Consider the following 26076-nt stretch of genomic DNA (forward strand, 5'->3'; position numbering starts at 1 on the left):
CAGCTCTCTAAAACCCAACAGTATATTAAGCATTATAGGGGGAAAAGGAAGTCTACTAAGGGTGGTATTTCTCCTCCCTCTCCGCTCCATTTGTGGAGCTTAAATTGCAGATCGCTCCCCAAGAATAAATCAGACATCTATGATTTCATAACTGAGGAATCCCCTGATGCCTTGTTCCTGACCGAGACCTGGATACATGCCAGCTCGGGTCCGGACATTGCCGCAGCTATTCCCCCCAATTATGTTATGCTACATCAGGATAGACCCTCAGGTAAAGGGGGTGGAACTGCTATTATTTTTAAATCCACCTACCAATGTAAACTGGAAGCATTACATCTTCCAGGTAGTGAAGCTGCATTGTTTAAACTTATGATCAATCCCCGATTGACGCTTTCTGGCCTGTTAATTTATCGGCCACCGGGGAATGCTGCTTCTTGGATCCCCTTACTCGTTGATTGCCTATCAGCAATACTTCTGAAATCAAATAATTTCACCATTCTTGGCGATTTAAATATCCATCTAGATGACATCAACAATCCTCTTACTAAATCTTTTCTTTATGATCTTGAGGTTTTTAACCTCAAACTTTGCAATACTGGAGCTACTCATCTTGCCGGTCATCTTTTGGACCCAGTCATTTCCACTATTTCATTTGACTGTACTCACTTGGCACGCCTGCTTGTTTGGTCTGATCACTATGCTGTACACTTTGTGCTACCGCCCGGTCTCTATATAGCTAGTGATTATGTAGAGGAAACTAAACCATCCTATCGTTGGGACAGGATCGATATAGCTGCTTTCAATCTGCATCTGACTGAAACAATTCCATCTATCATTAACACTGAGCAAAATTTGAATGCCCCCATTTCTTGGTGGCTAACAGATGCAGTATCTGTTCATGCGCCTCGTTCTGGCAGTAAATTTCGATCCTTGCGTCCCCCAGCACCTTGGTACTCGGATGAGTTAAAAATCCAACGTGCTAAATGTAAAGCCCTGGAGAGGAAGTGGAGAAGGTCCTTTTCCATTCCCTCTAAAATGATTTACAAAGATGAGCTGAAAGCTTATCATGCCAACTGTAAACGTGCCAAAGCTCTGTACATTACCTCTACAATCACCTCAGTGCAGAATTGCCCTCGGACTCTTTTTGCTACTGTCAAGAAACTTACAGGTGCTGACACTGTTCCTGCGTTGCCGGCTTTAGACGGTATACATTGCAATGCTATTGCGGACTTTTTTATATCGAAGGTTCAGGGCATCCATCAATCTCTAGCCTCCCTTCCATCTTCTACTGACCCTTCCTTACCTGGGTTTTGTTGTAATGTTTCTGTCCCTCCTACTGAGTTTCTGTACAACTGGAAATTATTTGATGATGTGTCCTTCCTGTCATGCTTAAAAAGCATTAGGCTCTCCTCGGGACCCTGTCCCCATGAAGATACTGAAACAACTTGACCTTGAACCTCGAAGATTCCTAATGAGGTTACTTAACATCTCCCTCAGTGAATCCCGGGTTGAACAGGATTGGAAACATGCCATGGTCGTTCCCCTACTAAAAAAATCTGGTGCGGACATTACTAACCTGGCCAACTTTAGGCATATATCCCTGCTGCCAGCTTGCTCTAAAATACTGGAACGCCATGTCAACTTCCAGCTAAATGAGTTTGTTGAAAATACGGGATATCTTCATCCATCCCAATCAGGCTTTCGCGCCAACTATTCCACCGAATCCGCACTCCTAGGGGTGACTGAGCGACTCCGACACGGTATTGATAGTGGTGAGACCTTTGCGCTTATCCTTCTGGATTTAAGCGCGGCTTTTGATACCGTGTCGCATTCCATTCTATTGGAGTCCCTTCACTCCCTTGGTGTTGCTGGATCTGCGCTTGCCTGGGTGGCCTCATTTCTCAATGAGCGCACATTTCAGGTATTTTCAAACAAAGCTGAATCGGCGATCTGTGCATCTGCTTACGGCGTCCCTCAAGGGTCTATATTGAGCCCTCTGTTGTTCAATATTTACATCAGACCCCTCGCTACTATCGTAGAGGACGCCGGTCTGTCCATATACTCATATGCAGACGACACGCAGATTGTGTTTTCCTTGTCAGGCAGCAGGGTTCAGGACATTTCTGCCCTAAAAATCGGCCTTTCTCGTGTTGCGGCCTGGATGCAAGTCAATCTGCTAAAGCTCAACGGAGATAAGACTGAGATTATTATACTAGGCAAACATAAAGATCTGTGGGGCCCTAGACACTGGCCCAGTGATATGGGTCCACTGCCTACCCCCGTGCCAGTTGTTCGTAACCTCGGTTTTTTAATCGACGAGAAACTTTCGATGCGACAACAGGCAACCAAGGTCGCTGCAATCTGCTTTAATACCTTACGCTGGTTGCAGAAGATCCTATGGATGTTGCCTGAGTCTACTCGAAGAACTGTTGTTCAGGCCCTTGTAATGTCCCGTATCGACTACGGCAATGTGCTTTATCTAGGAGCCGATAAAGCCACAATGAATATACTCCAGGTTGTACAGAACTCGGCTGCCCGTCTTTTGTGCAATATTCCACGGAGAATGTCTGCAACGCAAGCCCTGTGTGACCTTCACTGGTTAAAAATCCCTGATCGCGTGGCTTTCAAAACCTTGTGTCTCCTGTTTAAGATTCGTCAGGGTTCTGCCCCCACTTACCTGCACAATCTCGTTCAGCCATATCAGCCCAGTCGTCCTCTCAGGTCATCAAATAAAGCCAATTTTGTAATTCCAAGAATTCGATTGGCAAAAATGGGAGGTCGCTCATTCGCTCACTTGGGGCCGAAGATGTGGAATGCTCTTCCGTTGGCGCTAAAAACTGAGACCAACCTTCTTGTTTTTCGTAAGAAACTGAAAACTTTTCTGTTTTAGTCCGGTCACTGCTCCTGTTCTTCTCCTTCTCAGCAATTGCCTGTCTCTCTTCTTTTGTCTGTCCCTGGCGCCGGGAAACCCTTTACGGGTAGCTGTGCGCAATATAAATTTAATAATAAATAAAAATAAAATAAAATAAAAAATGTATTGACTACTGATCTTCCTTAACATTAAAAGATTTGAGTCTGTAATCTTGCTATTCTGCTAATAAACCTACTACTCTCTATCACAATAGTGGGGCCTAATGTGCCTTACTGTACTTCATGTATTGTTGATTTGTTGCGTCATTCCTCAGTCTAGGACTAAATGTCCATCCGCTGGAGAGCAACTTGTACTTGAATTTGCACAAAAGGTCTGCACCAGTGCAAATCCTGCTGCACACCTCCCGTCTTTATAAAGGGGTACAGTTCCAAGGGAGGCGGTGGTAATGTTAGCATTTTTCCTCCTTAGTAAATGAAAAGATCAGGAACAAATATTCAAGCAGGTAGCTTTTAAAACAGGCTCCAGCATTGTACCAAAATTAAGTAAGGTGGAATAAAAAGTCTATGCTACATGACAGTGCCTTAAAGGAGTGAGCCCCAAGTGCAGTCTTTTGAACAAGCGAAGCCTTTTAAATGATTTAATTCTTCTCATGCTTTCTGAAAAACGTTGGATGAAAACATGTACAGGTATCTCACATGGACTGAAAATAGACATGGTAGAGAAAACACAAAACTAGTAATGGGTTTTGTCAGCCTTTAGGCACATGCAGATAATTTACAATGAAGGTCACTAAAATTCCATTCTGTATGAATCACATCACCGTGGAATTCTCTCTGTGGGAGTGAAGAGTGCTTCACAGTTGAAGCACTCTTCACTCCTACAGAGAGAATTCTGTGGTGCAGCGAGTTTCTTCTTTTAAAAGCTGTTCTATAAAATATACCTCATTTCATATAGTACAAGCAATTTTTTGCAATTCCTTAAGAATGCTAATATTAATAAATCATTATAAATTATGATAAACACCTAATAATATGCCCATACACATATACAAGAGTTGTTCCACGTGATTGACTGCACAGACAGTGGTTGGCTTGTGTTACAGTGCTGAGAAATGTTTAAGCTAGCGACCTCAAGGGGCGCTACATACACACTCAGGGGCAGATTTACTACTTGTGGCGCATCTCCGCTAATCAGCAGGGATGCGCCAGAAGAGTTGCGACGCATCTGCCCACCTGTGCGCCACCACTGATGCACCGCATTTACAACGCGGAGCACCGTGGCGCACGGATGAGAAGATGCGCGTCGCATTCCAACCGTGGAAAGGCGGCGCATTGCTGGAGTTGCGTCGCAAGCGCGACGCAGCTCTAGCAAGGCTCGGGGTGCCCCATTCCTAACATGCTGCGTCAATCCTTACGCCTTCAAGCAGGCGCAGGGTTTTGACGCAGCATGGCTGGAAAGGTGACTGAGTGAAATCTTGTAGATTTCACTCAGCCACTTTTCAGAGGCGTTTCTGCGTCGGAACGCCTCCCCCCCCTGTGCAAGAATGACCACATGTGGCACAGGGCTTCACAACGTGACGCATCTCCCTAGATGCGTCACGTTGTAAATAGCCTGCAGCATGGCACTGGCTTTGCGCCGCAGCTGCGCCGCCTCCCCGCTGGAACTCTTAAGGCGCGATGAACGCTAGCGCGAGCCATAAGACAACACTACTCCTGAGGCACAGCCGGGAGCGCGATTACTTTGTAATTTTAAAAACTGAATTGTGATTTGTGTATTTTAACTCTACCCTTGTCCCCTGGGCACCTACCTGACGTGCTCTCCTCTCCCCTGGGCATCCCCGCGCAGCCGATCTTGGCGCTGCGGCGGGAAACAACCAAAGGCTAAAACCACCAGCACCTGGGACCCCCGAGGCCACGCCCACCACAGCTAGGCCACACACCCCCCACGTCCCTTCCACTCCCATAAATCATGTGTATCTACCGAACGCGCAGCGGGCGCGCCGCCAGCACGCCGAAGGCGCGCCAAAGGCAAGCCCGTCTGCGCCCGTCCGCGTCCGGCCGGGGACAGGGGCCAACTCCCTTGGCCCCCCTCCCAAAACCCGATATAGTGCTGCCGCCCTACTGACAATGAAACCCCCCATGGAAGAGAGTTGCCTTCATCAACATCACCCCTTGAATCTTCCCACCTACTGCTCACACTGCAACATCAACCTCCGACCCACTCGACCAAGACCGTCCCTGCAAAGTTATACCCTACTACTCCTGAACTGTAGGTCTTTACCAAAACACAGTGCAGAAATCTTCCTGCTCCTAGATGAGTGGTCTCCTGACGCCATCTTCCTGACCGAAACTTGGTTAACCTCAGATTGCGACCCGGATGTGATTCAAGCCTTGCCTCCGGGATACCAAATTGATCGCAAGGACCGCTCACGCGGAAAAGGGGGAGGACTTGCCATTGTTTATAAATCCATATATCAGTGTCATTGCACCCCTGATCCATTCCCAGACTGCGAAAGCATGTCCTTCTGCCTCAAACTCACCGCCAATGACAGTTTAACTGGGGCACTTGTTTACCACCCCCCAGGCCCATTGAATCATTTCCATTCGTCACTACCCTCGTTAGCAGCCAATTCTGCTATGTCTTCCTCCAACTTTACGCTGTTGGGAGACTTCAATATTCATTTCGATAATAACACGGACAGCACGGCTAACGAGCTACTTTCCAGCCTAGCCGCAATCGAACTAGAACAACTAATCAGGTCTCCCACTCATAACAAAGGTCACTTGCTTGACCCAGTCTTCACCAACTGCCCCAACCTCACGGTTGGCACCATCACCCACCTCCCATGGACAGATCACATGCTAATTCCCCTCAACTGGTCCACATGTAAAATCCCTCCCCCTCCGCCTATCCCACGTAAAATGAGAGAATGGTCAAGACTCCCGCTAGAGCAGTGGTCGAGCCTCCTTTCCTCGTCCAAACCCGCTCTTTCCAATAGCCCTACACTTGACAGCAGGACTTTCAACAAGTGGATTGAGGACTCCATAGACACTGTCCTCCCTCCCAGGAAAATCAAACCAAAAAGAGCACGAGAGACTGCCCCCTGGTACTCGGAAAAGCTTAGGGAGTTAAAGCGACAGTGCAGAAAGTCGGAAAGGAAGTGGCGCTTGGGGTACGATACCACAGCAAAGGATAGATATAGGGAGGCCATTAGGGCATACAAATGTGAAATCAACTTAGCCCAAACTACCTACTACAAAGATAAAATTATGGCAGCCCGATCTAAGCCAAAAGAAATATATTCGATAGTTAAAAGTCTTTCCAAAACCTCCCCCCCCCATGGTTCCAACCGACAATCCTACAGCCCGATGCAACGAGCTGGCTGACTTCTTCTTTCAAAAAATCAATAAAATATATTCTTCCCTCACAGCCCCCACCTCGGAGACTATTATTGCCGCGCCACCATCCCCAAGCAATATAGTACACCTGTCACAAGCATCCATGAGCACATTTCCACCACTAGACCCGGATTCACTCAAATCCCTTGCACACCAAATTAAATCAGGCTCCCCCCTTGACCCAGTGCCCCCTCAGATGATGAACATGGCTAAGCAAGTCATTTTCCCTACCCTCATAGACCTACTTAATAGCTCCATGCAAACTGGAGTGGTCCCCCCTCCTGGAAACAGGCTATGGTGAGGGCACTGCTTAAAAAACCCAACCTCAACCCTATGGACCCCAATAATTTAAGCCCAATATCCATGTTACCTTGGGCAAGCAAAATTCTAGAAAAGCACATTAACCATCACCTCACCAACTTCCTTGAGGAGAACTCCCTACTGGACCCCACCCAGACAGGATTCCGCCCTAAACACGGCACAGAAACTGCCCTTCTGGCCGTAACAGAGGAATCTAGGAGGATCTTGGATCAAGGGGGGTCAGTGGCAGTGATCCTCCTTGACCTAAGCGCCGCGTTTGACACGGTGTGCCACAAAACCCTGCTATCTCGTCTAATCGATCTGGGGATTGCAGGAATCGCCCTTGACTGGTTGGACTCCTTTTTGAGCGGAAGGACCTTCCAGGTCTTTGATGGCGACTCCTGCTCCACGAGCAGACCTTTAAACTGTGGGGTTCCCCAAGGCTCCTCCCTAAGCCCCACGCTGTTCAATGTGTACATGAGACCGCTGGCTGAGGTCGTCCGACAATACGGTGTCAAGATCATCTCGTATGCGGACGACACTCAGCTGGTGGTGTCTCTGACACAGAAGAACAGCAGGCTTCCCCAAATCAACCTAGCAGCATGCATGGAGGACGTCAGGAGATGGATGACAGCATCCTCATTAAAACTTAATGGGGACAAGACCGAGAAAATGCTCCTTGGCCCCCCCATTCCCACGCCCATGAACCAACTATGGCCTCCCAGTTTGGGTTCGCCACCATCCCCGAAGGATGACATCAAGAGTCTGGGAATATGGCTGGACAAAACCCTTACCTTTAATACGCAGGCAACAAAAACAGCAGCAACGTGCTTCGGAATTATACGAATGCTAAGGAAGATCCTGCCCATCTTACCCCTAGAAGCCAAACAGATTGTTATCCAGGGCCTCATCCAATCCCGACTCGACTTCAACAATGCCCTTTACCTAGGAGCCCCTGACTACGTGCTGCAGAAACTTCAGCGCACACAGAATTGTGCAGCTCGCACGCTTCTCCAAATCCCGCGTAGGGAATCGGTTAAACCAGGGATCAGGGCACTACACTGGCTCCCGATCAGGGATAGAATTAAATTTAAGACTCTCTGCATATCGCACCAAGCCTTTCACAGAGCCAGACCTGCGATCAACCATACCCTTCTGACTCCCTACTGTCCCGGTAAGTCACTTCGCTCTGAGAACGCATTCCTTGCTGCAGTTGCCAGAGTAAAAAGATCAAGAGCAGGAGGTAGGTCCTTCTCACTTAACGCTGCTAAATTATGGAACTCCCTTCCTTTTTCACTTAGGTCCAACCCTATCCTGTCATCCTTCCGTAAGGAGCTAAAAACACATTTTTTCAGCAACTAGTCCCCCCACCTGGACACCTCCCCCCTCCCCTCAGAGTTCTGTTATCCTTACTCAGCGCCTGGATGCCCTTGGGCAGCAGCCGCGCTTTATAAAACTCCTTTTCATTTCATTTCATTTCATTTCATTTCACAAAAGTGAATTGGCCCAAAACGCCCTGCATTGCCTCAAACCAGAGGCTCTAATTGTTTATACCAGGCAAATGTTATGTTTTAGTCCTGATGATGATCCCACCTTAATTTGAGCAAGGGATCGAAACGTCAACTTTTTCTAGTGGCTTCACAATTTACCACAGTGTACATTTTGTTGTGATTCCCACTTTGGCTATACTTGAGACATTGATTTAAAAAGTAGCCATTATGCTCAGTCTTTGCCTGTAACCTCACAAGTGTTGTTTGTTATTATTTTTTCCCCTCCTTTATTCCCTCTCTAAGTATGGTACAGGACTGTGCCCTACTACAACTGATGTTGTTTTTATATCTTTGACTTTATCTTGTGAAAAACTACAAAATTAAAAATCATTGTCCGGCTGGACATTGGAATTATATAGCCGCCTATTGTGGTCTATATACAATTTTTCTCTTATTTTTCTAAAAATGCTAAGGACCTTTGTTCTTTGATTATGATTGATACCCTTGGTCCTCAGCCAATATTTCGGGTCCCCTTGTTTACTTGATAGATATGTTTGAGCAGTCACAAAGGAGTTGCAGTTCCAAACAGACACAAGATCAGTTAATATGTTTCATTTTGACGATGATTTTGTGTTTGCTGCAAAAGCTTTCAGGGATACTAAGCCTGCTCTTGGGAGTATGTCTGCCATATTTTCACCCTTCCTGTGCATTTGAGCGGAATCAAAAAGAATAAGCCACTGAAATGTTCAACAAGTCTTTACTACTAAGGTGTTTTCTATAGCACTGAATTGGTTGCATAGTCTGCAGGGAGTCCAGAGCATTATATAATTTGCCTAGAGTATTAGGTAGCCGCACTTCAGATAGGATACTCTCCGGAGTATCTATGTATGTACCTAGTCTTCATCTCCCTAAGAAGGTGGCAGAAGCAAAGTTGTCTGACCCAGAAACCCATCAAAAGGTAGTATAAAACATGCAAAAAGTCAGAACTAATCTATCCTATGTAACAATTGGAACTTGCACCGATGAAGATAAGGTTTCTAAAGCTGCTGGCGGGTGTCTCCTCAAAGTTCAAGAAAAGATTCCCGATAAACAAGTGTTTGGTCCATTTAATAGACCACTCTTTCCAGTCCTTTGGGTTGAAGGCACACAACTGTAATCCTGTCCCTTCTGCCAGATTCAAAGAAAAACAGGAAGGTGCCCATTGCACACATTAACAGCATCATGCGGCCGATTTTCATCGGCAGACCCCCCTTTAGACAGCAAAGCATCTTCAAAGTAGAACTCAGTCACTCCAAGAAGAGTACAGCAATGCTAGTATCCTGAGTCCCAATCTGGGAGCTGCAGAGTAAACTTTGTCTCCAGCTTTACACTAACTGACAGATGCCACAGGGGAACCTGCTGCTGTAGGTTCAACAAGTGAAGTCAATAGTTCTTTATCCAGCCAAGATAGACCACAAAAGCACATATAAAAACCTAAATAACATAAAATAAAATTTTGGTACATATGTGGTAGTTTTAATAAACAACGTAGGGGACTCGTCCAACAGGAACCTGACAAGGAAACCCTGCATTTTGGGTCCGCTATGTTAGCAGAAAGTAATCAGGCCCTCCTAAAAACCATGAATCTAATTATGTCAATTAAAATTCCATAATGACATTGCTAAGTGAATTGCAATGTTCCACTAAAATGTAGGTTATAACAAAAACATTTGTTTAAAGTGCAACGTTACAGTACCAAAAAAACAAAGTGTAAACACGGGCCATCCCCTGTCCTGACCCTAAAGTCGCTATCGATGAAATATAAATTAACACAATACAAATGTTAAAACAGTTAAAACAAAAGTCTTAGTTAAAGACCCTCTAATCGTTAAATAACTTTTTCCTCAGTCTAAGGGCACCGAAAAAAAAACTTGCAATCCCAAAACACACCAAGGGGGAAGAAAGCATTAGTATAAATATTGTATAAATTATTTCTTACCAGCGGGAGACTAAATCTTAAAATCTTAACCTTAATGTGTGATAAAAATCTCAGAAAAATATAAAATATGTCAATCCTTGCTCAGAAAAATTGTCCCAAGAGCATGGTTTTAAATCTCCCGGCTTACAGAATCCTCTGGGGACAGTTAGAATCCCGTGTATTGTATTGTGCCTGAACCGTGTCAGTAAAAAACAATGGGGAGCATTATAAACAATCAACAAATAGGGTTCCCCTGAATAAATTTTTTCTGCAAGATATATTGTTTCACAATGGGTTTAACAAGCTCTCTTCCGTATTGCAACTTGGCTAAAAGCATTTGTTTTATATTCTAATATATATATATTGGTCTCGGACTGGTAAACAATGCACATAACGCACTCTTCAATATCTCCTTGACGTACCCTATTCCATTTCATTTGTAGAGTGCATGGCTACCACCAACGGCTAAGCAGCGGGGAAAAAAAACAGCGGAGAACAGAGAGATCAATACGGGCTAAGGCAGATCAAATAGCCATGGTTTTAAAGCCTTCCTAAACGCAGTCTCTGACTCTGCTTTACGAAGATGGTCAGGCATGGAATTCCAGAGGGTAGCAGTTCTCACCGTGAAGGCTCACCCACCAATCCTGGTTTTGGAAAAGCGAGGACTCCGAAGCAATTCCTGAGAACTGGATCGCTGGGTACTAGTCTGGCTGTACTTCTGGAGTCTCACCTTTAGGTATCAAGGGCCTCTGTCTCTAGAGGCTCTGAAGGCCAAAGACAGAGCCTTAAACTCTATTCTTTTCCTAACTGGCAGCCAATGTAGGCTACGCAGATGAGGGGAGATATGGTGACGTGGTGGCACGTTTCTAATAAGCCTAGCAGCGGCATTCTGGATGGTTTGCAATTTTCTCATCAGGTAGGCTGGAAGATACAAGCTATTGGCATAATCCAGCTGGGATGTAACCAGAGTGCGAACCACTGTTTCTCTGCAGTCCATCGGCAGAGGATGCAGGAATCTCCGCAGGGCTTTCAGCTTCCAAAAACAGGAAGCAGAGACATGCCCTATCAGGACCTTACACGAAAGTGAAGAGTCAAATTTGAAGCCTAGATTTCTGGCAGATGTGACAGGGACAGGAGGGGGATTAAGCTCTACCGGCCACCAGAGATCGGCCAGTGGTGGGGACAGTTGATTAAAAAACATCACCTCCGTTTTATCGGTGTTCAACTTCAGGCAACTGTCAGTCATCCATGAAGAAATATTCAGCAGGCATTGTCTAAATCTGCCAAAAGCGACCTCTGTGTGATCTATGAAGGAGAACACCAACTGCGTGTCATTAGCATATTAAACCACTCGCACTCCGCAGTGCTCAACTACTGATGCCAGGGGGGCAAGATACACATTAAAAAGAGTGGGACTGAGTGCCGAACCCCGAGGGACTCCACACACAAGGGGGCTGGAAGAGGAAATATGAGGGCGGAGGTAAACTTGTTGTGACCTGGTAGTGAGAAAGGAACAGAACCAGGCTAAAGGAGTTCCCGTAACTCCAAGCAGTGCCAGTCTTCCTAGCTGAATCTGGTGTGATACCGTGTCAAATGCTGCTGACAAGTCCAACAGCACTAGCATAGCACAGGCGCCCTGGTTAAGCGATTTGCATATAGTTTCTGCCACTTCTAATACAGCCCTCTCCATACTGAAACCCACCCTAAAGCCTGATTGAGAGTCATGGAGGATGTTATTGGCCTCCAGAAAGTCAGATAACTGCCGCTGAACTTCCTTCTCTAGGATTTTTGCGGGTGCAGACAGAAGAGAGATCGGCCTGAAATTTTTAAGTATGGCAGAGTCAGAATCCTCTATTCGGCACAACATAACTGTAAAGCGCTCTGCTATCCTTAGGCATCAAGTTTGCGCTATATAAAACTTTATAAATAAATAAATAAATATGCCTGTTTCCATGCTGACGGATAACAACCTGTTGACAAAGAGTTGTTCCAGATTGAGTTGAGATGGGGATTGAGCAGAGGGGCCAGCAGTTTTAAAAAACTTGCACAGGGATCAAGGGGCAAACCTGACTTAACTCTCTTCAGAACAAGGAGGATTCTAAGCAGTACGGATGGAATACTTCCCAACCATTGGCAGGGGTAATAGGCATTATAGTAGTAGAATCAGACCTTTCTCTTGTAAAGGCAGAATAAATTGCTTGGGCCTTCTCCTGAAAGAAAGTCAAAACGTTTTCACATAAAGAGCCAGAAGGGACAAAAGTGCTTTTCATTGCTTGCGGTTTCAAAAAACCATGCACAATCTTTTTTTTTTGTTTAAGAGCTTTATTGAAATAAAAGGAGTAGCTAACAAGCAGGTGACTTCGGCAGAAAAAGGGACAAAATGCATATAAAGAATAGGTGATAAGAACCTAGACTACCGATGACAACAGTAAAAAATCTAAGCATTTTCTAAATTTTAGAGGGGAGGTGGGGGGGAGGGAGGGAAAAGGGGGAAACAAGAAACATGCTAATACAAATCATTTGATATAAACAGTTGTCAGCATAAAGAACAAATGCACTTTAACCGAAAAGGATAAATATTACTTAGAATACTATAATAGAACCAAAACTGTGAAATCCATGAAACAATACTGTAGGCGAGAGAATAGGTACTCAAGGAGGTTTAAAATTGTCAGAGGAAAGGGGAGTGTAATTGCTTTTGGCGGATTAATCTAAAAAGAGGGTGAGGGGTAACCAGTAAAGTTCAACATTGCGGGAGGGCTTACAGGAGGAGGCAAAGGCAACATCAAGTCTATGGAAATTACATATTAAATTCCACCAACAACGAACGGAAAGTTTGGTAAGAGATTTCCAATTGGAGGCAATGTGTTGGAACGCAAGGGCCAACATGAGGTCAAAGAGACCAAATGAGTGTGGAAGGAGTTTCAAAGAGTCAGAAAGACTCCCCAAAAACACAAGGGAATTTGAGTAAGGGACAGAAAGTGTAAAAATGCGTGAAATATAAGACCAAACCTGTTTCCAGAAGGTTACTACGGAGGACAGAAAAAGAAAAGGTGAAGGAGATCAGCATCGGGTGCATTACATGTCCAGCAGTTAGAAGTAGAAGAGGAAGAAATACGAGAGAGAGAAAGGGGAGAGATATAGAGTCTATGATAAAGGAAAAACATGGACTGGGTGAGGGAAGCAGAACGGGAAGTCTTCAGGGTTTTAGACCATAATTTATCCCAGAGAGAAACAAACCGGCCATGAACAACCACAATCTGTTTCCCAAGAGAGCTCCAGTTTAGTCTTGGAACGTGCGGGGTTAGGGGCAGAGAAGAAGCGATAGATAAGAGAAGCCTTAGGTAGAGTAGAAAGAATTGCGAGAAGAGGGGAAGGGGGAAGAGGCGTCTCAGAAGATGGAAGAGAATAATAACGTTCGAGAACAATTTCCATAAGAATGAAGTATTTCTGAGCAAACGAACGAGGGCAACTAAACTTCTTTTGAAATTGGGGGAAAGGGCAAGGCGACGAGCCATCGAAGAGGTGGTGGACCCAAATAATGGCCCTCGATCTCCAGGAAGACCAAGCCACCGGTCTGTTTTTTAATAGAATAAGTGAATTATACCAAATGGGCAAAAGGAGGAAGGATTCACAAGAGACGATCAATGGAGAAAGCAAGGGTTTCAAGAGAGAGGAAGTATGCTTAAAAAGCGGAGGAACTGTATAAGGGGATTTAGAAGAAAAGCGAAGGACATCTGGAAATGAGAAAGGCAACAATAAAGAACGTTCAATATGAAGCCATTGGGGTGAAAATGGAGATGTCTCTGGGGATAACCAGTGAGAGGCCTGACGTAGAGAAAAAGCTTTGTGATAGAGACGAAAATCAGGAAAATTAACACCTCCATTCGATTTGGCCTTGCGAAGGGCTGAAAAAGAGATTTGAGCCTTTTTCTGTTTCCAGAGGAATTTGGAGAGAACAGAGTCAATACGATTAAAGTAAAGAACTGGAATATGTACTGGAAGCATAGAGAGCAAATAGATCAAGATGGGAGCAATCACCATCTTGATAGAATCAAGGCGACCCCACCAAGAAAGGAAAAGAGGGTTCCAGGAAGAAAACAAGTTCTCAATTCTGGAAATAACTGCATTCATATTGAGTTTGATAGAGGACGAGATAGAATTAGAGAATAGAACACCAAGATATTTTATTTTGGTGCTATTCCAAGCGAAACCCGTAGAGGTGAAAAAATGCGGGAGACAAAATGTGGTCAGTGGTAGAATCTCTGTTTTATCAGAATTAATTTTATAACCTGAAACAAGGGAGAACTTCTCAAACTCAGCCAACAAAGAAGGAACAGAGGACAGTGGATTAAAGATGAATAAAAGAATATCATCGACATACGCAGATAATTTGAGCTGGCGATCTCCGTATGGGAAACCAGAAATAGAAGAGTTGTTACGAATAGAGGAGAGGAAAGGTTCAAGAGCTAAGACAAAAAGGAGAGGGGAGAGTGGGCAACCCTGACGCACCCCACGTTGAAGCGTAAAGAAGGAAGAGAGTTGACCATTCACAAGGACTGAAGCTTTGGGCATAGAATATATCAAGGAAATAAAAGAAATTAATTTGGGACCAAAACCATGCCATTTTAGAGAGGCAAGTAAAAATGACCAATCAACCCGATCAAAAGACTTTTCGGCGTCTACAGAAATAGCTGCCAATGGAATAGAGAGAGAAGAGGCTTTGTTTAAAACATTGAGGAAGAGTCTGGAAATATCCGAGGTAAGGCGACCTTTAACAAAACCACACTGCTCCTTCCCAATGAGGTGTGGCATAAAAGGATCAAGACACAGTGCGAGCAATTTAGCAAAGAGCTTATAGTCCACATTGACTAAAGATATTGGGCGATAATTCTTACAGAATTTGGGGTCGCGACCTTCCTTGGGAATGAGGCAAATAGTGGCATCTTGAAAAGAACCTTGGGCAAGGCCCGAAGAACAAAAAGATTGGAAGAGAAAAAGAAGTTTGGGTAGAAGAAGGTCAGAGAAATGAAGATAAAATTCAACCGGAAATCCATCGGGCCAGGTGTTTTCCCTTTAGTGAGGGAGGATAATGCAGTAGAAAGTTCCTGGAGGGAGAAATCTGTTTCAATATCTGAGAAGTGGAGTTGAGACGTATCAAGTTTGGGCAAGGTGTCAAAGTATGATTGAAGAAGAGCCGGCGTAGGGGGTGCTTCTGGGGTGTACAGAGACTTATCAAAAGATTGAAATTGTTCCAAGATGTCTTTATCTGTGTGTAAGAGAGTATTAGTGGGAGAATAGATAGAGTCGATAAACGTACGCTCTTTACGAGACTTAAGGTAATTGGCAAGGAGTTTGCCCGATTTGTTACGACCCCCATAGTAACGTGCACTACTACGCAGAAGAAAGGAAGAAGCCAAATCAGTGGAAAGCTTATTGAAAGCAATTTAAGCTTGGAGAAGCTCGGAGGACATGTGAGTGGGGGAAGAAGTATAAAACTGATGTTCCAAGGAATTGATATGAGATAAAGCAACTTTTTGCTTTTGAAGAAATAGCTTCTTTTTCCTAGAGACGAAGTCAATAATGAAACCTCGGGCCGTGGCTTTAAAGGAATCCCAAATGACATGGGGAGAGATGTGAGGGTCAGAGTTGAGATGGAAGAAGTCATTAGTAAAAGAACGAAAAGCAGAGGAAAAATTAGGGTCAGTTAGTAGAGAGGAATTGAATCGCCACCGAGAAGATTTAGGAGGGGGGGGAAATAGATCAAAGTCTGTTATAATAGGAGCATGGTCCGAAATTACAATAGGCTCAATAGAAGAAGACAGAAGAGTTTGAGATAAAGAAGAGGAGAGAAAAATGTAGTCTAGACGGGAAAAGGAAGCATGGGGAGGAGAGAAGAAAGAGAAGTCTAAAGTATCTGGGTGAGTGAGTCTCCCCGAATCTACAAGGTGTATCTGTGAAATAGTATCTAAAAACTGCTTGTGAGGTTTGTGGGGGACAAAACGAACAGAGGATTTGCGATCTAAGAAGGGATCAACTATCTGATTGCAATCGCCTCCTAGAAGGAAAAAGTCATCTTTATGTTGGATGCATTTGCTGGTTATTGAAGGCCAAAAGGAAGGATCAAAATTAGTGGGACCATACACATTAAACACAGTAACTGGAATTGCATTAATAGGTAATTTAGCTAAAACCCAACGACCCTCAGAATCCTTTTCTTCCAGTATGATCTTACACTTGAGTTTTTTGTGAATTAAAACAGCAACCCCATTCTTTTTATGAGGTGCTGGGGAAAATAGGACAGTACCAACCCAATTCCTTTTTAACTTCAGAGATTCAATGTCAGAGAGGTGTGTTTCTTGGAGAAGGGCGATATCAGGGTTATGAGAGGATAAATGGGAGAGTACTCTCTGCCTCTTAATGGGATTATTAAAACCTTTCACATTCCATGAAACAACTCTAAATATTAAAACAGGATAAACATGTCAAATTCACAGAATCACAAAAGGGAAATCACAAGATGAGGGAAACAGAGAATACATGCCTGTAGGAGAAGAGAAAGAGAACAATTAATGAGAGTCGCGGATACAACAAAACAATACAGTCTGTAAAGTATAACTAAGAACGCGGTTTAATGAAGCATAGAGAAAGGTAAATGAAAACACAAAACAACAAACACCATTGAACCATTGAAAGACATTGAAAGACAACAGGGGCATACAGAACATACTATGGGAGCTATAAAGCAACCAAAAGGAGAGAACAAGAACCAAAAAATTGAAAGATAAAATTAAACAGAAAAGAGTAGAGAACAACGATAAAATTAAATCAAGAAGTGTCCATAGAAGTGTTCAGCCACTAGAGGAGGGGGAAGTATCCATTCCTCCATTATTTTGTAGAAGGATGAAGTTCCGAAGTTCGCCAGGATCTTGAAATGTCCAAGTCTTGTTTTGGTGAGTAACTCTAAAGGTGCAAGGGTGGAACAGGCCATAACGTGCTCCAAGAGAACGCAAGGAGGGACGAAGCGCTAGGAATTCCTTTCGTCTAGCAGCAGTGGCATTTGAAACATCTTGGGTTAGGAACACACGTTGACCTTGCCAGGAGACCTGTCGCTTGGCCCTAGCCGCAGTAAGGACTGAGAGAAGGTCTGTGAATTTCAAAAAAAGGATGATAACCCCTCGCGGTCTTGTAGAGGCAGTTGTGTGCGAACCAAGTCTGTGAGCCCTTTGAATGCTAATGGACGTAGACGGTGGCATGTCCAAAAGTTTTGGAAGAAAGGAGGTGAAAAAGGTGACTGGGTCATCCCCCTCAAGTGTTTCCGGTAGGCCATAAATACGCAGGTTGTTCCTTCTATTGCGATTTTCTAAGTCCTCAGTATGTTGCTGAAGAGAGAGGACAGTTTTCTCCAAAGAGGCGATACGTTGTGAATTGGATTGTACCTCAGGAATGTGTTGTTCGAGTGAGGAGAGTCGAACATCCATGGACGACCACTTGTCCTTTAACATCTGCATATCTTTACTTGTTTCTTCAATGAATGGGCGCAGTGCGCAAATCTCCTCCAAAATCAAGTCAATGGAAGATGAAGAGAGAGACTTATCCGGTGAAGGAGAATCTTGCTTCAGTCGCTTGGAAGAGGACGCAGGAGGTGAAGATTTATTTGAAGCGGCTTGTGCATTAGAAGAACGATGAGAAGTAGAGGTCGCCATTGTAGCAGTTTGCAAAGGTGTGCAGAGCACTGTAGAAGGGTCCTCCAGGACACTCTTGGAAGGATTGAAGATAAATTTCGGATTGCGGAGTCTGACCATGAGAGGGAGAGTAATCAAATGATGAAGCAAAAATAGGTAAGTAGCCTATAAACGATACTGCGCCAAGGTAAAGCTAATCAAAGCTGTCCGGTCTAAGTTCATTTCCAAGGAGAGATCAGAGCAGGCTACGGCGATGTGGCGCTGTGGGGAGGACTAGAAAATGGCGACGGTCAATTCCGCTGTGAAGAAAATAGGACACAAACGCAGCAGAGCATTTCATGCAGGAAAACCGGGAACCACTATAAGCAGGCACTGGCGTTTATAAAAGGAAAACGTTTGAGACAATAGTGAGGCATGACAGAGGCTAAAGTGAGACCCCAACTCCGTGAGAGACACTCATGATGCGTCAGAGGAGCCCTTACAAATCCTCCCAAAGAGAAGAAGAAACGTCTCACAAAATTAATGTTGAAAGAGCATAACGCAGGTTGGCAGCAAAAGCAGCTGGGGAAACACTGTCAGTCAAGATGGAAGGAAAAGCTCACCATGGAAAGGCAGGTTCACTGTATGTAGAAGTTGAAGGTGTCACAACCGCGCTGAAGCGGTACCGGTTATTACGCTAGCTGCGTGATTACCAGGAGAAGAATTCGCACCAGAGCACACGCGAGATGCGGGGGCTCGGCATCACAGAACCCGTAAAAGACTACGTATGCCATGGCGCTTAGCGAGAGTCGCGCTCGAGCACCAGGTGGGAATCAGACGCGGCGGCGCACAGACACACCCAGAAGGCTACAAAAAGGCATGAGCGCTAAGGAGCGCTGCCGATAATTGTTTCTACGTGCTTTTGGGTCCACAGCGGCAAGTTTGTTCACAGCAGGATTACTGGCGGAGACGAGATTACAGTTCCTCGGTGTCGGGAGAAGGCAATTGCAACCGTCAACTTCTCGGACCTCGTCTCAGGTATTAGAAGGCAACTGGGTATTCTCCTCTTTTGGCAGAGACGCTTTTCCAGCGTACTCATGCAGAGGAGGAGTGCGCACCTAGGGGCGCTTAGGCAGTTGTTCTCTCTGTTGGTGGAGACCGGCTGGTCTCTTGCAGAGAGGTTAAAACGCCTGCAGTCTCCTCTGTTGGCTGAGTCGCATTTTCCTGCAAACTCGTGCAGAGGAGGAGTGCGCACCTAGAGGCGCTTGGGAGGTTGTTCTCTCTGTTGGTTGAGACAGGCTTGTCTCGTGCAGAGAGGTTAAAACACCCATTACCTTGTCCTTCAGTTTACCTCATATTTTCAGTTCTTTTCATGACTAATGTGTTATCTAAGGAATATTAGTAGCACTAGGTTATAATTTCCTCCACAGCTGCAACGTATTGGGGAATGCCTAGCTGAGGAGTCCTGCTGTACAAGGATTCCTGTAACTATTCTTTCTTTGACACATGGGATTACCAGAAAAGTAATTGCCACTGTTCGTTATACTTTTGATATCGTTCCTATATAAAGTAGGTAGAGATATTGAACTCAGAGCGTTGAATCTATCTCTCCAGAAGGCAATCCAGAATATAGGAGATATCGTTTTACCAGCAGGTATGAGAACAGAACAAGTCATATATCGAGTGAGCTCAATAGAATAGGGAAGGTTAAGGTGTTGACCGTTTGTTGTCTGCTTTTGTCTCCCTTGCAGGTCTACATCCCCGCAGTCCCCTTCCCTGTTTCTTTTTCCCCCCGCTCAATCACTCCCAAAAGTCTGTGCGTGTTACAAACCGGACTTGGGTCGATTCAGAGGTGGGCCCCCATAGAGCATCACACAACCCTGAGGAACGGGATTCGGACGGCCTTGACAGAAGGCTCCAGAAGCATTGTATAGCAGACAGGTACAATGGGCGGGCACAGGGAGCTTCAGCAGAGCGGTAAATGAAACGCTGGAAAAAGGCACCGAAAATTACATGAGGAGAGCGCTCCGAATCAGCCGCGGCGCATACAAAATGGCGGCCGTCCGATGCGCGACATTCGCGTCGCGAATTTCAGCCCAAAACTGCTGGACAGGAACCTCCAAGAAGCATCCCCTGGTGCACCACAAGTTCCGACGGTCAAAAACGGCAAACCGGGAGAAATGCGGTTTCCGTTACACGAAGAAGACCGCGAGGAAGGTCTTCGATGCGGCGGAGCCCCACAGCTAGCCGGCCATCTTGCACGGCATCCAAGCCACGCCCCCCCAACCATGCACAATCTTAAGAACTTCATTGGGGGAGTTGTCAGAAGCCTTAATTTGGTTAGCAACATAGTTTCTGATTGTGCAGTGCTTGAGGCCATGACATTTTTTAAGGCAGCTTTATAGGCAGATTTAGCTTCTGAGTCATAGTTTTTGCGACATAAACATTCTAACCTTTTACAGACACTTTTCTCACTGCGCAGTTCTACCGATAACCATGGGGCAGAAGGTTTGTTCCGGGCTGATTTAGTGGATTTAACAGGAGCAACTATATCAAGAGCAGAGATAACCCAGTCATTGAACAGTGCTGCATCGGTGCTTGGTTCACCAGTCGATTTGGGAGGAGTGCTGTTAAGAACAGGACCCAAGGATTCCATGGAGACTTTCCTCCAATTTCTCCTCTCTTCATAAGAGGACCTTGTGCTCTTAGTCCCTTGTAGCCTTGGCAAACTAAAGCAATTAATCTGTGATCAGACCAGGTTATTGGCATACGTGCATCAACTCTAACTGTGGGATCGTTGGAAAAAATAAGGTCCAACATATGACTCGCCTGAGATGTGGCTTCAGTAACCTGTAGGGTCAGATTCAGCCCCAAAAGCGCGTCGGCTACCTGTGATGCCAGAGAACAGTTGTTCATGTCCATATGGACATTAAAGTCACCGAGCACCATAAAGTTTGCATATCTTAGCAACAGGTCAGCAATGATGTCAAAGAGCTTCAGCATATGAGTAGACAAGGAGTCCGGGGTTCTATATACCAAAATTCCCGCAATTGTGAGCCCAGGGGAAAAGGACATGGCCTCAATAAATCCCATGTTTTCAAGTATTTTGCAGGAGATCTCCCAACCATCTCTCAAAATAATTGCAAGCCCCCCCCCCCCCCCCCAGCCTATTGTTTGCTTGGTTAACTGTGCAGATCTTAAAACCTTCTGGTATGGCCAGGAGTATATCAGGGTTTGAGGAGTCCCTTAACCAAGTTTCGGTCAGGAACATAAAGTCCCACGATCCGGAATCAAGAGTGAGCCAAATGTCATCTGCGTGTTTAGGCACGGACCTACAATTGACCAAACAGGCCGTGATATTGGAAGAGGTATCTCAAGCAGTACCTCAACGACCGCATGACCTTCTAGACGCCCACCCGCCAGCTACGATCGACCAGCCACGCCCTCGCCACCGTACCACGCATCCGCAAAGCCACCGCCGGAGGAAGATCCTTCTCCTACCTGGCAGCCAAGACCTGGAACACCCTCCCCACCCACCTTCGGCGAACCCAGGACCATCTCTCCTTCAGAAGGCAGCTCAAGACCTGGCTGTTCAGGCAGTAGCGTTCCCCCTCCCCCAGCGCCTTGAGACCCTCCCGGGTGAGTAGAGCGCTCTATAAATGCCGTGATTGATTGATTGATTGATTGTCCCTGCTATCGAAGATGTGACCTATGGTAACCTGCCCTTTATTAATCTCTCAGAAACCCCTACAGAAAAGGAGCATTGCCTACAACAAGGCAACTGATCGTGGCCCTGCCCACTGAAGTCAAAACATGTTGGTTTAGGGCAACTCACTTCCTTCAGCTCGCATAGTTGCTCTCTGGACCAAGGCTCTCTGTCATGGGGGAGGGAAAAGGAAGCGTGGCTGGCGCTGGCTGTGATCCGGACGCAGACAGGCGTAGACGGGCTTGCCTTAGGCGTGCATTCGGCGCGCCAGCTGCGTGCCCGCTGCATGAGACCGCATCGTGGGAGCCATTAAGTAGGCAATGGGAATTAGGTCAAGCAGCAAACTAGACAGTTGACCAAAATGGCACCCACAAATGTCCTACCTCAGTGGAAGCAAAGCGAATGGCCTCCAAAGTAAAAGTGCAAAGTCAGGCATGGACTTGATGTTCCCTGCAACACGCAGCAATGCCCAAGTGCACCACGAGTATCCCGGTAAGGCAGGTAAGTGCAAGAGCCCAAAAATCGGCTCAAAAATGAAATTTCAATGAAAGTTAAAAAGACAGCTTAAAAAACTCAGTATTTAAAAACAACTAAAATACAATTGAAAAAAATGGTAGCATGCCTTCAGCAACAGACAGTAGAGGTGTAAATAGTCATAAATAGGACTAGGGTCTGCCTCTGTCCCTACCTAGCCATGGATATGCAGTGCCCTGAAAGTGATCTGCACTCCTCAATCACAAGTTAGTTTCAATTAAGAGCGGGACTAGACCAAGTTCTGAGCCATCGCATAATGGGTGCCAAAGCAATAAGATCGGAGATATACCCTAATCCAACCTCCTCATGAACCATAAACGATGTAGTACTAGCAGGAACCGCAAGGAGTCTATGCAGAACTGTATTTTCAGTCACCTGGAGCTCTCCTACATCTTTATACCCTCACACATCGCACCAACAACTTGCCATTGGAATACACTTATATCAATATACTTTTACTAGGGCTTGCACTGGGTTGGCCCGAGTCTCTTAGCAAAATCCATTGTCACACCTACTGTCATCATAAAAAAATTCTTTGAGGGATTTTTGTGCAATCCAGGAACCTCTATCTTCCAAAACTTTGGTAAATTCGGCATCTTTACCAAAAAACGTAATCCAAACAGCCTTCCAAAGGCTAAGCGTTATAGTGTGATTTAGTGTAGTTGGTTGACAAATCTAGAGAATCCATAACATCAATAAAGTAATTCAAGATATGTTGGAGGCCCACAGTGGTCTGTACAATCACGAGTGCATTGTCTACATATAACAATGGAGGAATACATTTCAAACCTACCCTGCGAATATCCCATGAAGCAGCTGTCAAAACCTGCCCCAAATTATTAATGAATAGGGTAAATAGCTGGGGTGCCAAAATGCACCACTCCCTTACCCCCCTCTGTACCCTCCCAGGAGGCAGTCAAACTGCCATTCTCATCATACCTCACCGAGGCAGAGATTGGAATGGGAGCAGTGTAAAAAAGCCACTAGCTAAAAGAGAAATAGGGCAATAGCAAAGCGGATCGTCCCTTGCTCCTTTTATAAAGACTGGTTAAAATAATGGCACTAGGCCAGGTAGAGGGGAAACCACAATTACATGGCGCATTAAAAATGTGAGTCAGGGGTGTGCGGCCAAGATGCCGGATGGCTGAGACATGTTTTTGTGTCTCTCCGCTCCCCGCCGCCGGGGCCAAGCCGTCTAGTGCAGCATCATACAGGGACCGAGTCCCGTGAGAGGTCGGGCAGGATAGCCCGAGTAGTGGAGACCGAGGGCTGTGCAAAACGTGTCAGCGCAGCTTCCCTGCCCGGATTACCGAGCCGAGGGGCGGCCTGAGCATCGGTGCCTGGGCGCTGTGATGATTACGAGAAAGCGCCTGCCCGCGGGTCGCTATTTCCAGTGATGGAGTCCAGTCGGGTGCCCATCCCTGCAAGCGGCTGTGCCATCAGTGTACCAGGGCTTCAATGGAGGCGGGCCCATGGCGTCTTGTGGAAGAGAGGGAAAGCATGATTACTGAGAAGGTAGCCTGCCTCCAGGACAGGCAGGTGAGGAGTCAAGGGGGAGAGCCTGCGGTTTGAGATGAGGCCCTGCACCGTGGCCTACACTGAGGAACTCCTGCACCTGGGCCTTAATTAATGCTGCAAGAGAAGGAATCCACCAGGAGACACACAGGCAGCTCTGTGGGGCTCCCTGCCTGCCATTCGAGGAGCTGATGGTCCATCGCCAGAGGGGAGCACGAACAGTCTACAAGTTCCCACCAGGGCGGGTGGTGTTGGACCTGAGCTGGTCGTGCGCTCCCCCCCAATATAACTGAATGCCGCTGCCCACCTGCAGGATCACTGACCGGTCCAGGGGGAGCAGCCTACGGTGGGGCCTCCTACACCACCACACAGTATCCACAGTGTTGGAAGCCAAAGGGTACACGCCCAGACCCTACTCACAGGAGCACAACAATGACACGAAAGTGAGCACTCCAGCCTAGAGAGGGGTATAAATAGGCTTTCCTGTTTTCAGTTTCTATTTTTAGTAAATTCTGGTGGGGTTTTTTCATGTGTTTTCCACTGATTACAATACCTTAAAAAACTGTGGTTATCAGTGGTTACACATTTTTGTGCCATTAAAACAACAGAAACAGTGTTTTGCCAGTGTTTATGGAACTTTTTGTTTTTATTATTGCTTGCTTTCTGCACTGTTATTGCATGGTATATAGAAAGTGTCATACAGTGTATATGAGGTCCAAATGCATTTTTACAAATCAAACTTATCATAGTACACCATACAATACTTCTTCAGTGAGCCTTTGGTCATGCACGCTCACGCTTTCCTTCTCATGTAAAGTTTTATCTGTCAAAAGGCCCTCTCAACATTGGCACTTGAGACAGGCAACGCCAAAATAGCCAGTACACAATTTGGTAACTCTGGCCACTGGCATACCTTTCCATGCCAATACTGGTGCACCTGAAGATTGCAATTCTCTGCGACAGGTTCTGCAACATATGCGTTGAACTGGGTGGATATGCCCTCAGAGTTATTGAAGTGGTCAAAAATGAGGCAGCACTTTTGAAACTCCGGAGAAAATTTCCCTTTACAGAAGGGATCTATAACTTGTGCAGAGGACCACAGTGAAGCTTCATTTACTTCAAATGCCATGGTTGGTGAAGGGCTATTTCTCAAACACTGTAAAATAAAAGTTCCTGAATTGCTCCTCAACATTTCTTTGCTTACCAAGTGGCAAGCAATCGAACATGGAACATGTTGCAGTGTCAAAGGGCCATATGTAGGTAATCTCTATTTACTGATTCTTAAATGCCGAATTTTACTGATTCTGTATTTATGAATCGGTAAATAGTATGTAGGAACATTTTTTGTAAATGATACCGATTCGGTAACATTCGGTATTACCGATTCGGTATTTACCCATTCGGTAATTCCCATTCATTCCTATGGGCCGGGAGGCCCATAGGAATGAATAGGAAGCCATTCACTATTACCGATTCGGTAAATACAGAATCGGTAATAGGGGGAGCATATTCAAGGGTGGCAGGGTGTCACATTGACACCCTGTTGCACCCCTGAATTGTGCATTTGCCCTAAGGGCATGAATGTGTGCCACATGGCACTTTTAAAAAAGCACAACATTTCTTTTTTAAAGGTATTCAATATTTACCACCAACTTGTAGTTGGTGGTAAATAACGAATCCTTAAATCAAAAATGCACTCACTTGAGTGCTCCCTACATAGGGTTTAAGGATTCGGTAATTTACCGATTCGGTATTTTAAGAATTCGGTAAATTACCGAATCCTTAAATCCAGCCACCTACATTAGAAAAAGCTAAATACCGGTTGGTAATGGGAAATTTACCGAGTTTCGGCCGTTAACGACCGGTATTAAGCTACCTACATATGGCCCAAAGTCACTAAAAGTGTCACCCAGCTTACTCTCAAGGAGATGTTTCACATCTACACGAATTATGCTGAACACTTGACAGAAAGTGTGTTTTCAGACTCTAGATTTTTATTATGTCCACTACAGCAGTCTTGCTTTCCTGTAAAAATCTAAGAATGCAGTAGAGTGTACTTTTCTCAAATCACCATCAATATGTGACCAACAATCCTCACATTCTTGCTGTTTGCATCATCACTCAGCAAAGTTCTGTAAACGGTTGCCACGTGGATAATATAGCATTCACGCCCTCTAGGACTGAGAACCATTGGCTAAGTGACACAGTTGAGATGACTCTTTCTTTGAAGCCACACAAAGCACAAAATGAGAAATATTTGTGTTTTAGCTTCCATGCATAGCAAAACAGTGCACCAGAGTGGACTAAAACGTCAATAGCATTCCTCATTAGCTCTGAAGATTATAAATATGCTTTCAGATTGCCATCTAGCAAGTGGCAAGGATCTCTTATAGGGAAGCACTTCAGCTCAGGTATCTATTTTGACAGGTCATCACACAACTTTTCCATATACGTAGCTGAATCGCTGCAAATACAAACAATATCACTTTAATCTTTGTTGAACTTGGTAAGAACTTTTGGCAGCAACATTCCAAGTGACACTGCATTCCATGTTTTCCAAAAGTCTGGTGTCATGTTTTCACCAGTATCCCAGCTGACTGCACTCTTTTCACATATACCTGTCACTATACCTTGCATTGA

The sequence above is a fragment of the Lissotriton helveticus genome, chromosome 2_1, assembly GCF_964261635.1.
Source record: "Lissotriton helveticus chromosome 2_1, aLisHel1.1, whole genome shotgun sequence".
NCBI classification, from domain to species: domain Eukaryota; kingdom Metazoa; phylum Chordata; class Amphibia; order Caudata; family Salamandridae; genus Lissotriton; species Lissotriton helveticus.